The sequence below is a fragment of the Pseudorca crassidens genome, chromosome 13, assembly GCF_039906515.1.
Source record: "Pseudorca crassidens isolate mPseCra1 chromosome 13, mPseCra1.hap1, whole genome shotgun sequence".
NCBI lineage: Eukaryota > Metazoa > Chordata > Mammalia > Artiodactyla > Delphinidae > Pseudorca > Pseudorca crassidens.
In genome coordinates this window covers 49461700-49474956 of record NC_090308.1, presented here as the reverse complement: position 1 = coordinate 49474956, position 13257 = coordinate 49461700, and the positions used below count along the sequence as shown (strand labels likewise).

Genomic DNA, 13257 nt, shown 5'->3' with positions numbered 1-13257 from the left:
AAGACAGGTAAAAAATTAATGATCTAAACGTCCATCTCAAGTGCTAGAAAAAGAAGAGCAAATTAAATTTAAGATAGTAAGATAAATGGTATAATAAATGACTCTTAATAAATAATAAATATGTAAATAATAAATGATAAATCAATAGGTATAGCTCAATTTGTATAATAAATTATATAAATAAATATCAATAATAGATGAATAATAAATGAGCAAAAATCAATGAAAGAGAAGGCAGACATAGAGTAGACACAATAAAACTAAATATGGGGGGCTTCCCTGATGGCGCACTGGTTGAGAGTCCGCCTGCAAATGCAGGGGACACGAGTTCGTGCCCTGGTCTGGGAGGATCCCACATGCTGTGGAGCAACTAGGCCCATGAGCCATGGCCACTGAGCCTGCGCGTCCGGAGCCTGTGCTCCACAACGGGAGAGGCCACAACAGTGAGAGGCCCATGTACCGCAAAAAAAAAAAAACTAAATATGGGTCATTTGAAACATTTAATAAAATTATTAAATCCCTAATAAGACTGATCAAGATAAAATAGCAAGTACAGAAATTATCAGTATCAGGAATTTAAAAGAAGACAGCAGTATACATCCCATAGACATTAAAAAGATAAAGGGCTGAACAAACGTATGGACACCAAGGGGCGAAAGTGGCCGGGTGGTGGTGGTGGTGGGATGAATTGGGAGATTGGGATTGACATGTATACACTAATATGTATAAAATAGATAACTAATAAGAACCTGCTGTATAAAAAATAAATAAAATTAAATTAAAAAAAATATAAAGGGCTTCAAACACTCCCTAACAACATACACAAAAATAAACTCAAAATGGATTAAAGACCTAAATGTAACTCCAGACACTATAAAACTCTTAGAGGAAAACACAGGCAGAATACTTTATGACATAAATCACAGCAAGATCCTTTTTGACCCACCTCCTAGAGAAATGGAAATAAAAATAAACAAATGGGACCTAATGAAACTTAAAAGCTTTTGCACAGCAAAGGAAACCATAAACAAGACGAAAAGACAGCCCTCAGAATGGGAGAAAATATTTGCAAATTAAGCAACTGACAAAAGATTAATCTCCAAAATTTATAAGCAGCTCATGCAGCTCAATATCAAATAAACAACCCAATCCAAAAACGGGCAGAAGACCTAAATAGACATTTCTCCAAAGAAGATAGATTTCCAACAAACACATGAAAGGATGCTCAACATCACTAATTATTAGAGAAATGCAAATCAAAGCTACAATGTGGTATCACCTCACTCTGGTCAGAATGGGCATCATCAAGCTGGAGAGGGTGTGGAGAAAAGGGAACCTTCTTGCACTGTTGGTGGGAATGTAAAGTGACACAGCCACTATGGAGAACAGTATGGAGGTTCCTTAAAAAACTAAAAATAGAACTACCATATGACCCAGCCATCCCACTAGTGGGCATATACTCTGAGAAAACCATAATTCACAAAGAGTCATGTACCACAATGTTCATTGCAGCTCTATTTACAATAGCCAGGACATGGAAGCAACCTAAGTGTCCATCAACAGATGAATTGATAAAGAAGATGTGGCACATATATACAATGGAATATTACTCAGCCATAAAAAGAAACAAAACTGAGTTATTTGTAGTGAGGTGAATGGACCTAGAGACTGTCATACAGAGTGAAGTAAGTCAGAAAGAGAAAAACAGGTACCATATGCTAACACATATATGGAATCTAAAAAAAAAAAAAGTGGTTCTAAAGAACCTGGGGGCAGGACAGGAGTAAAGACACAGACATAGAGAATGGACTTGAGGACATGGGGAGGGGGAAGGGTTAGCTGGGACGAAGTGAGAGAGTGGTAAGGTATATAGGGACATATATACACTACCAAATGTAAAATAGATAGCTAGTGGGAAGCAGCCGCATAGCACAGGGAGATCAGCTCAGTGCTTTGTGTCCACCTAGAGGGGTGGGATGGGGGGTGTGGGACAGAGACGCAAGAGGGAGGAGATATGGGGATATATGTATATGTATAGCTGATTCACTTTGTTATACAGCAGAAACTAACACACCATTGTAAAGCAATTATACTCCAATAAAGATGTTAAAAAAAAAAAGATAAAGGGCTTCAAAGGGCAACATCAACAAAGTGAGAAGATGACCCACAGAATGGGAGAAAATATTTGCAAATCACATATCTGATAAAGAACATGTATCTAGAATATGTGAAGAACACTTACAACTCATCAGTAAAGAACCAAAAAACTCAATTTAAAAATGGACAAAGAATCTGAATAGGCATTTCTCCAAAGAAGATATACCAATGACCAATAAGTACATGAAAAGATACTCAACATCATTAGCCATTAAGGAAATGTAAGTCAAAACCACAGTGAGATACAACTTCACATCCACTAGAATGGCTAAAATAAAAAAGAAAGGTGGCAAGTGTTGACAAAGATGTAGAGAAATTAGAACCCTCCTACAATGCTGATGGGATTATAAAATGGTGCCCCTGCTTTGGAAGAGTCTGGCAAAAACTTTGACTTGAATATTTATAGCAACATTATTTATAATAGCCAAAAACTGGAAACAACCCAAATTTCCACCAACTGATGAACCAGTAAACAAAAGTGGTATAAGCATACAATGGAATAATATACAGCTATAAAAAAGGACTGATATACTGATACATGCTAAAACGTGGATGAACTTTGAAAACATTATGGGAAACAAAAGAAGCCAGTCACAAAAGACCATGTATTATATGATTCCATTTATATAAAGTTTCCAGAATGGGCAAATCTATAGAGATAGAAAGTAAGTTAGTGGTTGCCTATTGCTGGGGGGTGGGGTGGCTTAGAGAAAAATGGGGAGTGACTGCTAATGGATATGGGGTTTCTTTTTTGGGTGATGAAAATGTTCTAAAATGAATTGTGGTGATGGTTGCACCACTGTGAATACACTAAAAATCATTGAATTGTTCACTTTAAGCAGGTTAATTATATCTCAACACAGCTGTTAAAAATATAATATAAAAGGATATTATGAATAACCTTACACCAAAAAAAATCAACTTAGATGAAATGCTCTTTTAAAAAATATTAAAATGAATATAAAAAAGAAACAAAAATGTGAATAATCATAATCTGTTAAAAATATTGGATCTGTAATTTAAAACCCTCCCATAAAGAAAATTTCAGGCTGAGATGTTTCACAGGTGAATTATTCCAAACATTTAAGGAAGAAATAATACCAACCTTAAACTTTCTCAGAATTTAGAGGAGAAAGGAACAGTTCACAACATTTTTTTAAGAGGGTAGTATAATCTTGATACCAAAACCTGACATGAACATTTTAAGAAAATGACAGGCCAATTGTTCTCATGAACATAAATGCAAAAATCCTAAACAACAGTAGCAAAATGAGTCCATTTTTCTTTAAAAAAAAAAAAAAAAGATAACAGATCATTGCCAAGTGGGATTTATTCCAAGAAAGCAGTTTTGTATTAACAATAGAAAATCTGTGAAATTCACCACATTAAAAAAATAAATGAGGAAAGTCACATGGCTACCTTAATAGATGCTGAAGAAGCAATTGACACAATTCAATACCCATTCAAGAAAAACAAAACAAAGCTCTCGGTAAACTAGAAGTAGATGCAGGTTATCCAATTCAGAACATCAAATATATGTCTTGTGTGTCCCCTCACCCAACTAAAGGTCATGTTCTGTAGCCACACTGAGGAGAAAACACTAATGTGTTTGTCTGAAAAATGCCTAGGGGATGGTGGAACTGACTTGGAAGGAACCAGGGTCCTTGAATGTCCAAGAGGAGCAGACAGTTTACACACATTTACCAAACACATTACATTAGACACATTTAAACAATTTTTTTCTTTAAGCCACTGATGACTGTCTTTTTGTTAAAACAGTTAGTCTTACCCTACTGATCCAGGAGATGGTGTATAATGTGTCACAGGAGAAATTTCATTTGTACACAGGAAGAACATATTGATGATCAAAGATGACCAAACATAGGGCTTCCCTGGTGGCACAGTGGTTGAGAGTTCACCTGCTGATGCAGGGGACACGGGTTCGTGCCCCGGTCCGGGAAGATCCCACATGCTGCGGAGCGGCTAGGCCCGTGAGCCATGGCCGCTGAGCCTGTGCGTCTGGAGCCTGTGCTGCGCAGCAGGAGAGCCCACAACAGTGAGAGGCCCGCGTACTGCAAAAAAAAAAAAAAGATGACCAAGCATCAAAAATGGTTTACCCAGCGAAGTTATGGAGTACCTTGCAGATCTTTGTGAAGAAGATTGAATTGCCCCATGGTGATACAGGGCCAGCTTGCTCACAGTTTAAATTCTATTCTAGCATTTGCTAGAATAAAAATCATTGTTTTATTTTGGTACCTATCACATTACCAAATTTTAGGGGTTTTAAAAATGTTCAGAACTGCGCTGATTTATGTGTTTTGATAGATGGGCTTTATCCATTTACATTTATTATAGTTACTGATATATTTGAACTTATTTCTACCATACTTCTTTTTGTTTCCTTTTTTCTCTTTTCCTGCCTTCTACTGGATTTAAAAGACCCATTTCCTATCCCTCACCCCTGCTTGTTTGGGAAGCTCTGTGTTGCATTTCCATTCTTTTGGTAGTCACTTTGAAGTTTTTGACATGCATTATACATTTCCCTATAAGACTGAAGTTATTCATTATTTCTCTTCTAAACATTCCTGCTTTAACCCCATTGAAGCCCACTTTACCTATTAAACACCCTCAAACCCTACTCAAGCTAATCTTACCATCTTTTCCTTAGAGCTTAGATTGTACCACTTTTTAAACCCACTTTTAAAAAGGGGGGGGTTGGTTTGTTTGTTTATAGTCGATAGTTAATTAAATGTATTTATTTTTTAAAAGACACTATTGAAACAATTCTTGAGAATCTCTTTTCTGAGACGTTAAATGAGGGCCCAGTGCCTGTCTCACGCAGAGTAGGTGCTCGATAAACGGAACCCATCTTTCCCTCTCCCAAAATAAACTGTTGTGTCCCTAGAGCCTGTCATACAGAGTGAAGTAAGTCAGACAGAGAAAAACAAATACCGTATGCTAAGACATATATATGGAATCTAAAAAAAAAAGTGGTCATGAAGAACCTAGGGGCAAGATGGGAATAAAGACGCAGACCTACTAGAGAATGGACTTGAGGACACGGGAAGGGGGAAGGGTAAGCTGGGACAAAGTGAGAGAGTGGTAGTGTATATATGGACATATATACACTACCAAATGTAAAATAGATAGCTAGTGGGAAGCAGTCTCATAGCACAGGGAGATCAGCTCGGGTGTTTTGTGACTGCCTGGAGGGGTGGGATAGGGAGGGTGGGAGGGAGGGAGATGTAAGAGGCAAGAGATATGGGGATATATGTATATGTATAACTGATTCACTTTGTTATAAAGCAGAAACTAACACACCATTGTAAAGCAATTATACTCCAATAAAAAGTTAAAAATAAATAAATAAACAGTTGTTTGTCTCTTTAACACTAGCCATGAGTGCTCAGCAGGCATGGATTCCTCTGGGTTGGATGCATTTCACGGACAGTTGGCAAAGACCAACCTCTCCTTATGTTAATTTTGTGAATACTGTACTTGACTGTGTAACAAGCTAAATGATGCAGGATTAAATGTTCTCATTTCTGAGCTGTGAAGTGTTGAAAGTGATCAGGAAATAAGGGCAGAATATCCATCCTTTGGGAGAAGAATGTCAGTCTGTGTTGCTGCCCCTCTTGGCTGCTGGTTGGAATGCAGCTGTTAAGGCAGCTGTTTAACTGTTTGCCCAACTTGAAAGGACACTGCCAAGTGGCAAATACTTTTCATAACAACATTTTACTTTTGCTGAGAACAACAACAGTGCATTTTACTGAGCTCCAGCAGTGTGCCAAACATGACAGATTTATAACTCTGCAGGTTCACAACCTAGACTGAACACAATGCTCATTTCCATTTTTAATATTTATAAAAAGAATGAATAGGCTCCCAAAGGTAGCCTCTACACAAAACATCTCTACATCTTTCCTATTTGTTGAAAAGGCAGCAGAGTAACTTGAGAAAATGAAATACCTCTGAAAATGAAAATCTTAGAAATGTCAAAGGAAAAAAGGAAAGTTTAAATATTTTACCCCTTCTTGTGACTTTACCCCTTCTCATCCAGGACAGATGAGGGCAGCAGTAGCACAAGAAACACATCATCTACTGAATCTCCTGCAATTCATGGGTCTCATTCTGGGTCATGAAGTTAATCGATGTTGTTCATTAAAATATTGACACTAAGTACTTAGCAAACAATTGTGTTGAATCTGACAGGCTGTGAACTGGGGTGGCAGTGGGGGTAGGAGGTGGTTATCAACTATTTTATTTCATTGTAAAAGCTATGTGACAAATATCAGCATTCAGAATTAAGAAAACACATTCAAATGCGTAAGTGTGATTTTCTTCCAAACCCAAAAGTACATGGATCATGATCATACGACATAGACCTGCACCCTCAGTCTATTACCCGTTGTCAGAAGCTCATGCCTTCAAAAAGGCTTATGGAGATATACTTTAGGCAAGTAGAGGGATCCTGCGCACACCTCTTGTTTGTTCCAGCTGAAGTGGTATTAGAAAGCAGCAGTAACCACCACTCATAACATTTAGTGTGTAATCCCCTTTACAGCCTTTATGAAGACAACAGAAGTCAGGCAGGGTGGATGCAAACTCATTTAATAAACCCTCACAGTCAAAGCTGGAACAGAGATGTTTCTAAAGGTGAGCTGGGCTGAACAAAGATGGTCAATGGATATTCTAACCTATGTTATGTTTTCTCTACTGTTTACCAAATGGTAATTAACTTGTAAATGACAGCAGTCTGGTCCAGCTGTTTCTCCAAATTACAAAAACCTACATTTCGACAAAACTGACATGATTTCTTGGACAATGATAGACAAAGTCCCATGCACTGGTTAATGGTCACTGAGGAAGTCAGCCACAAATTTTTTCTCTCTTTTTTTCAGGGATCAGAAAATTAGTAAATGCAAACCATGGATGAAAGTTATAAGATTGCTTCCACAGAAAGGATCCAGGTGTTGGAAAAAGAACTGGCTGTACAATTGACAGAACTGAAGTCTGAGACACAAGAACAGGGGACTCTTCAGGGGTCAACTCATCGAGCTTACAGGTAAATAAGGGCAGTGTGAAGGCATGGTCTTAGGGGCTTTAACCCCTACTCTCATCCCATAGTCTCCATCAGAACCCCCTCTCCTTTTTACATGGACAGTTGGCATCATCTCAAGCTCAGACTTAACTGCTGCCCCTAAGGTTTTCCTATATTCTAGAATTGTCAAGGCATTTAGAGGCAATGTGCTACCAAGGAAGAAGGAAAAGTGCTCTTACATCTCACAAATATCATTGTCTTAAAGTTCCAGAAGCTACTATACAAATCATAGTCAATGAAATCTCATTTTCTCCAATGATATTTTAACTGAATTTGACCTTGATTTTGATGAGAAATTTCAAAACGAAAATAATGTGAGGTGTTTGATAATGAATTCTGCAAAATGATGTTCTGTTAGGAGCTATTCTATAGGTAAATGCTGCCAACCATAGCAATCAAATTCTTTTAGAGAGACAGGGTAGCCAATTCAGCCCTCATGGGCCCAGGACATTCAAACTCCTCTGTTTCTGCTACTGCCACAATTGATCAAGAGGAGCAGTTATAAGGACCCTTTTAGGTTGAGTAGCTGAGTAAACACAATGTGGATGGTGAAGGTTGGAGAGGGAAGGTCTGGAGAAGAAGCAGGAAATAGGTGCATTAGTACCTCCTTCCAAAGATGATTCTGAAGAACCAGTATTTAGTGTATTTTATAATTTGGTATTTAAAGCCCTGAGGTATATGAAGCAGATCAAGGATTGTGTGATGAAGTGGAAAGGGAATGGAACCATGCAAGTCGTAATTTCTCCCAGCTTTTGTTCCTTTATTTGAAAGGTTAAAAATATGTACCTTGCCTACCTTATAAAGGTCAGTTGAGATCATGCATGCTAAAGCACTTTGAAAACTATAAAACACCATGCAAAGATCAAATGTTGATATTGTTAAAACTTAAATGTCAGGGTGTCAGGCAATGGGCTGCCCACTGTGCATTGTGGTAAGAAAGGTTTTCTGAAGTCCCTTTTAGGACAGAGTGATGGCAAATCTCTGGATACCTGTATTTCTCCACTCCCCAAAACCACCAAACACTGGACCTGAAGAATCTAACTATTAATCCAACAAACATTTATTGATCACCTTCTGTTTGCCAGGTGTTGTGCTTGGTTCTGGAGTCCATGGAAAATATCCACTCCTGATAATAACTTTAGAATTCTCATTTCCTCCTAGACTACAAAATCTATTGAGAACTGGAGGATAACTGTGCCTTAGTCATCTTTCCTTCCACCCTCCCTCCCTCCCTCCCTCCCTTCCTTCTTTCCTTCCTAGCTTCCTTCCTTCTTTCCCATTCTTTCCCTCATCTTGCCCCCATAAGCCCAGGTCTTTGTGGTTGTTAAGTGCTTCATAGATGCTTGCCGAATACATAGATGAATGAATGTATGTTGATGTATGTTGATGAACAAATGAGTGAATCTCTTTTTTTGGCTTGATGTACATACCGTGTTCACCAATCTCTTTTAGGTCATTCGCAGACACTTTGGGGTTAAAGGAAAGGCATGGTCTGAGCATGGTCTAAGCAAGAGTGGGTCAGAGAACTAAACCCAGAACCCCACCCAATCTCCCAGCATGCCAAAGAATTAGAAGACCAAAGGGCAGGGAAGGGATGGGTTTCTTCTGTTTCTCTGACTGCCTTTAGTAGCTGGTCCCCTTTCTAGGTGGTTACTGGTTCTCCACCTCCATGAGGCTGCAGCCAGAATTCAGGTACCCAGTAATCACAGAAGTTATACCTTTGATTTATTAATGCTTTTACCCTTTCAGAGCTTGTGTCTTTTTTCCATCAAAACCAAGACATAGGGCTTCCCTGGTGGCGCAGTGGTTGAGAGTCCGCCTGTTGTTGCAGGGGACACGGGTTCGTGCCCCGGTCTGGGAAGATCCCACATGCTGCGGAGCGGCTGGGCCCGTGAGCCATGGCCGCTGAGTCTGCGCGTCCGGAGCCTGTGCTCTGCAACGGGAGAGGCTACAACAGTGAGAGGCCCGCGTACCGCAAAAAAAAAAAACAAAAAACAAGACGTGAGGAGATAAGGGAAGGCATTATTCCAACTGCAGTTGTGAATTCAACACAAATGGATCAAGCTTAGCCTCACGTGGCTGAGGGACCTCCTGACTGTCAGCCTGGTGTTCGTTTCACAGGACCACTGCCTCCAGTGAGGTGAACTGCTGGCAAGTCTATTTTTATCTTCCCTTAAAACTTATCCATGGGGACTGATAACAGTCATATGAACATTAACCATACTTTACTGACTACAGTCCCCCTCAGATCTCAAGGTGGTTTCTCACATGTGTTCCAGAACTATCTCCTGTGGCTCCCTTGCCAGTGTTCCCGAAGTCCCATCTTAAGGAAGTAACATCTGCTCCATGGTTGCAATGTTCCCAAAGCTGCCAAGCCTTGGGGTGTATCTTACACCCAATGGGGAGAGCGCTCCTCTTCCTGATCCAGGATCCAACCTCTTATCAGGCCCCAGGCAGTGCTGCTTGTACCTCCTCATGTCAGAGCCTTTGGTACAAACAACTTCCTCATGATTGGGCCTGGACAACAGTCAGAGGGTGCTTAAGCAGACACTTCTGCTATGCTTTTCCTAGGGATAAATAATTTTTCTGAAGCAGAAAGTTTGGTGAAAATAATTTCCAAAGTATTTCATGTTTGATATTTAAGGGTCATTTTCACCCTCTAGATAATTGAGCAAGAGCACAAAAATAAAAACATTTTGTTTAAATTATTAAATAATGATTTTATGTGTCAGCTACGGTAAGATAGAGGTCAGATAAGCACAGTAGTTGTTAGAAATGTGGTTACTGAAGGAAATATGGGTGGGGGAAAGAAACATCCTTACTATTGTCAGAAATAAAGAGGTAAATCAGGGGTAGAAGAAAGACGATGTTTGTATGAGAAGGAGAGAAAAACTGGCCCAGGGAAAGGTTTAACCGGCATGAGGTGTACACAAGAGAGATTCTGACTAAGACAGAAACTTGTGGCCTTTACATGCCCCCAACATTCCCGTATAATACGATACACTTATTTAGAAATGAGCAGTTGTGGAGTTACAGATTAATCAGGGCCTATCTTTAATCTGATTTATTATAGCTTCTATAATTACAGCTTCTATTGCATAAAACTTTCTGCAGCTCTGTTCAAATGCCAAAGGACATTTCTTACTTTCAAAGAGAAAGGGAACTGGCTCTAAAGAAAACTTTACAGATGAGTAGAACAGTGGGCTATTTCAACACAACAATAAATTAGAATTTGCTAACTTGTTGGAAACTGTTAGCAGGGAAAGCTTATTTTTGCAAACAAACAGCTGATCTTATTGACAGTGGTTACAAAGACAGAACAGCCCAATATTCAGCTCACTGCTGGATCAGAGCAGGCCAATACTTCTTTGGAGAGATCTGATTTTTGTAGTGTTTTAAACTTTACAGTTCCTTGATTTGTGATGTTAAAATTCATTATTTGGAAATTCATTATATGTAACAGCATAATGTGTTATATAAAAACTATCATAAATTATATGCCATTTTCCATCATAGACCCTGATAGTTTTATTTCCTTCTTTCCTTTTGTTTGCTTGCTCCGTTCCCCACACCCCCAACCCCGGGTTCAGGTGGCTGAGTCAAAACCCCTTGTTATTCAAGCAGATGTCATGCAGAGGGAGCTAGAGAGCTGCCTAAGGAGAGAGTACACTCCTGAAAATTTACCTTTGCTTCTGTTGCAGGTAAGAGTCATTTTGCAATTTGAAAAGTAGATCTGGAATTTGGTGGAAATGTATGAACAAAGCTGGCTTTCTGGCATGTCCTCTGGCCAGGGTAGGATTTTCTCTATATGTGTGGTTTGCAGAACTTGGTTAATATAAATGCTCTTCTTTGTTAGAGACCCATGCCATTTAAGTTCAGCTTAGTTATAGTCACTAAACAATTGACTAAGTTTCTACTAGTTACTCCCTGTGCTGGTATTATGAAGCAATACAACATTGACTAAGATAGTCGCAGACCTCAAAAACTGTTGGCTGACCTAGGGAAGATTCTGGAAATCTCTCTTAAGAAAATAACTCACAACCTGGGGGGAAAGATTTTCCATAAAGATTATTATTGCAGCATTATAATAAAAGTGAAAAAAGTTGGAATTGCCTAAAATTAATCCATTTACATTTAAGGTAGTTATCAGTATGTATGTTCCTATTACCATCTTCTTAATTGTTTGGGGTTTGTTATTGTTGGTCTTTTCCTTCTCTTGTGTTTCCTGCCTAGAGAAGTTCCTTTAGGATTTGTTGTAAAGCTGGTTTGGTGGTGCTGAATTCTCTTAGCTTTTGCTTGTCTGTAAAGGTTTTAATTTCTCCATCAAATCTGAATGAGATCCTTGCTGGGTAGAGTAATCTTGGTTGTAGGTTTTTCCCTTTCATCACTTTAAATATGTCCTGCCACTCCCTTCTGGCTTGCAGAGTTTCTGCTGAAAGATCAGCTGTTAACCTTATAGGGATTCCTTTGTATGTTATTTGTTGCTTTTCCCTTGCTGCTTTAAATATTTTTTCTTTGTATTTAATTTTTGATAGTTTGATTAATATGTGTCTTGGTGTATTTCTCCTTGGATTTATCCTGTATGGGACTCTTTGTGCTTCCTGGACTTGATTGGCTGTTTCCTTTCCCATATTAGGGAAGTTTTCAACTGTAATCTCTTCAAATATTTTCTCAGTTCCTTTCTTTTTCTCTTCTTCTTCTGGGACCCCCTATAATTCGAATGTTGGTGCGTTTAATGTTGTCCCAGAGGTCTCTGAGACTGTCCTCAGTTCTTTTCATTCTTTTTTCTTTATTCTGCTCTGCAGTAGTTATTTCCACTATTTTATCTTCCAGGTCACTTATCCGTTCTTCTGCCTCAGTTATTCTGCTATTGATTCTTTCTAGAGAATTTTTAATTTCATTTATTGTGTTGTCCATCATTGTTTGTTTGCTCTTTAGTTCTTCTAGGTCCTTCTTAAACGTTTCTTGTATTTTCTCCATTCTATTTCCAAGATTTTAGATCATCTTTACTATCATGACTCTGAATTCTTTTGCAGGTAGACTGCCTATTTCCTCTTCATTTGTTTGGTCTGGTGGGTTTTTACCTTGCTCCTTCATCTGCTGCATATTTCTCTGTCTTCTCATTTTGTTTAACTTACTGCGTTTGGGGTCTCCTTTCTGCAGGCTGCAGGTTCGTAGTTCCTGTTATTTTTGGTGTCTGCCCCCAATGGGTACGGTTGGTTCAGTGGGTTGTGTAGGCTTCCTGGTGGATGGGACTGGTGCCTGTGTTCTGGTGGATAAGGCTGGATCTTGTCTTTCTGGTGGATAGGACCGTGTCCAGTGGTGTGTTTTGGGTGTCTGTGAACTTATGATTTTTGGCAGCCTCTCTGCTAATGGGTGGGATTGTGTTCCTGTCTTGCTAGTTGTTTGGCATAGGGTATCCAGCACTGTAGCTTGCTTGTTGTTGAGTGGAGCTGGGTCTTAGCGTTGAGATGGAGATCTCTGGGAGAGCTTTCGCCGATTGATATTACGTGGGGCTGGGAGGTCTCTGGTGGACCGATGTCCTGCACTCAGCTCTCCCACCTCAGAGGCTCAGGTCTGACACCCGGCCAGAGCACCAAGAACCTGTCAGCCACTTGGCTCAGAAGAAAAGGGAGAAAAAAAAAAAAGACAGAAAGAAAAAAAATAAAGTTATTAAAATTAAAAATTAAAAAATTATTAAAAATAAAATATAAAAAAGAAAGAAGAGAGCCATCAAACCAAAAAACAAATCCACCAATGATAACAAGCACTAAAAACTATACCAAAAAAAAAAAAAAACCAGACAGAACCCGAGGACAAATGGTGAAAGCAAAGCTATAAAGACAAAATCACACAAAGAAGCATACACATACACACTCACAAAAAGAGAAAAAGAAAAAAAATATACATATATTTTAAAAAAAAACAGCAACCAAATCAATAAACAAATCTACCAGTGATAATAAACTCTAAATGCTAAACTAAAATAAACATAAAAC

At 38.9% G+C, this 13257-nt stretch overlaps 1 protein-coding gene across 1 annotated transcript in view; it reads left to right on the top strand.

Annotated features, from left to right (window-relative positions):
• The window catches only part of LOC137204667 (uncharacterized), a 65714-nt gene that overhangs the window by 20547 nt on the left and 31910 nt on the right, over positions 1-13257 (top strand). Inside the window, exons 2-3 of the mRNA XM_067702404.1 lie at positions 7059-7222; positions 10849-10959. The gene's annotated coding sequence lies outside the window, so the exon portion shown is untranslated. The remainder of the gene's footprint in view (positions 1-7058; positions 7223-10848; positions 10960-13257) is intronic.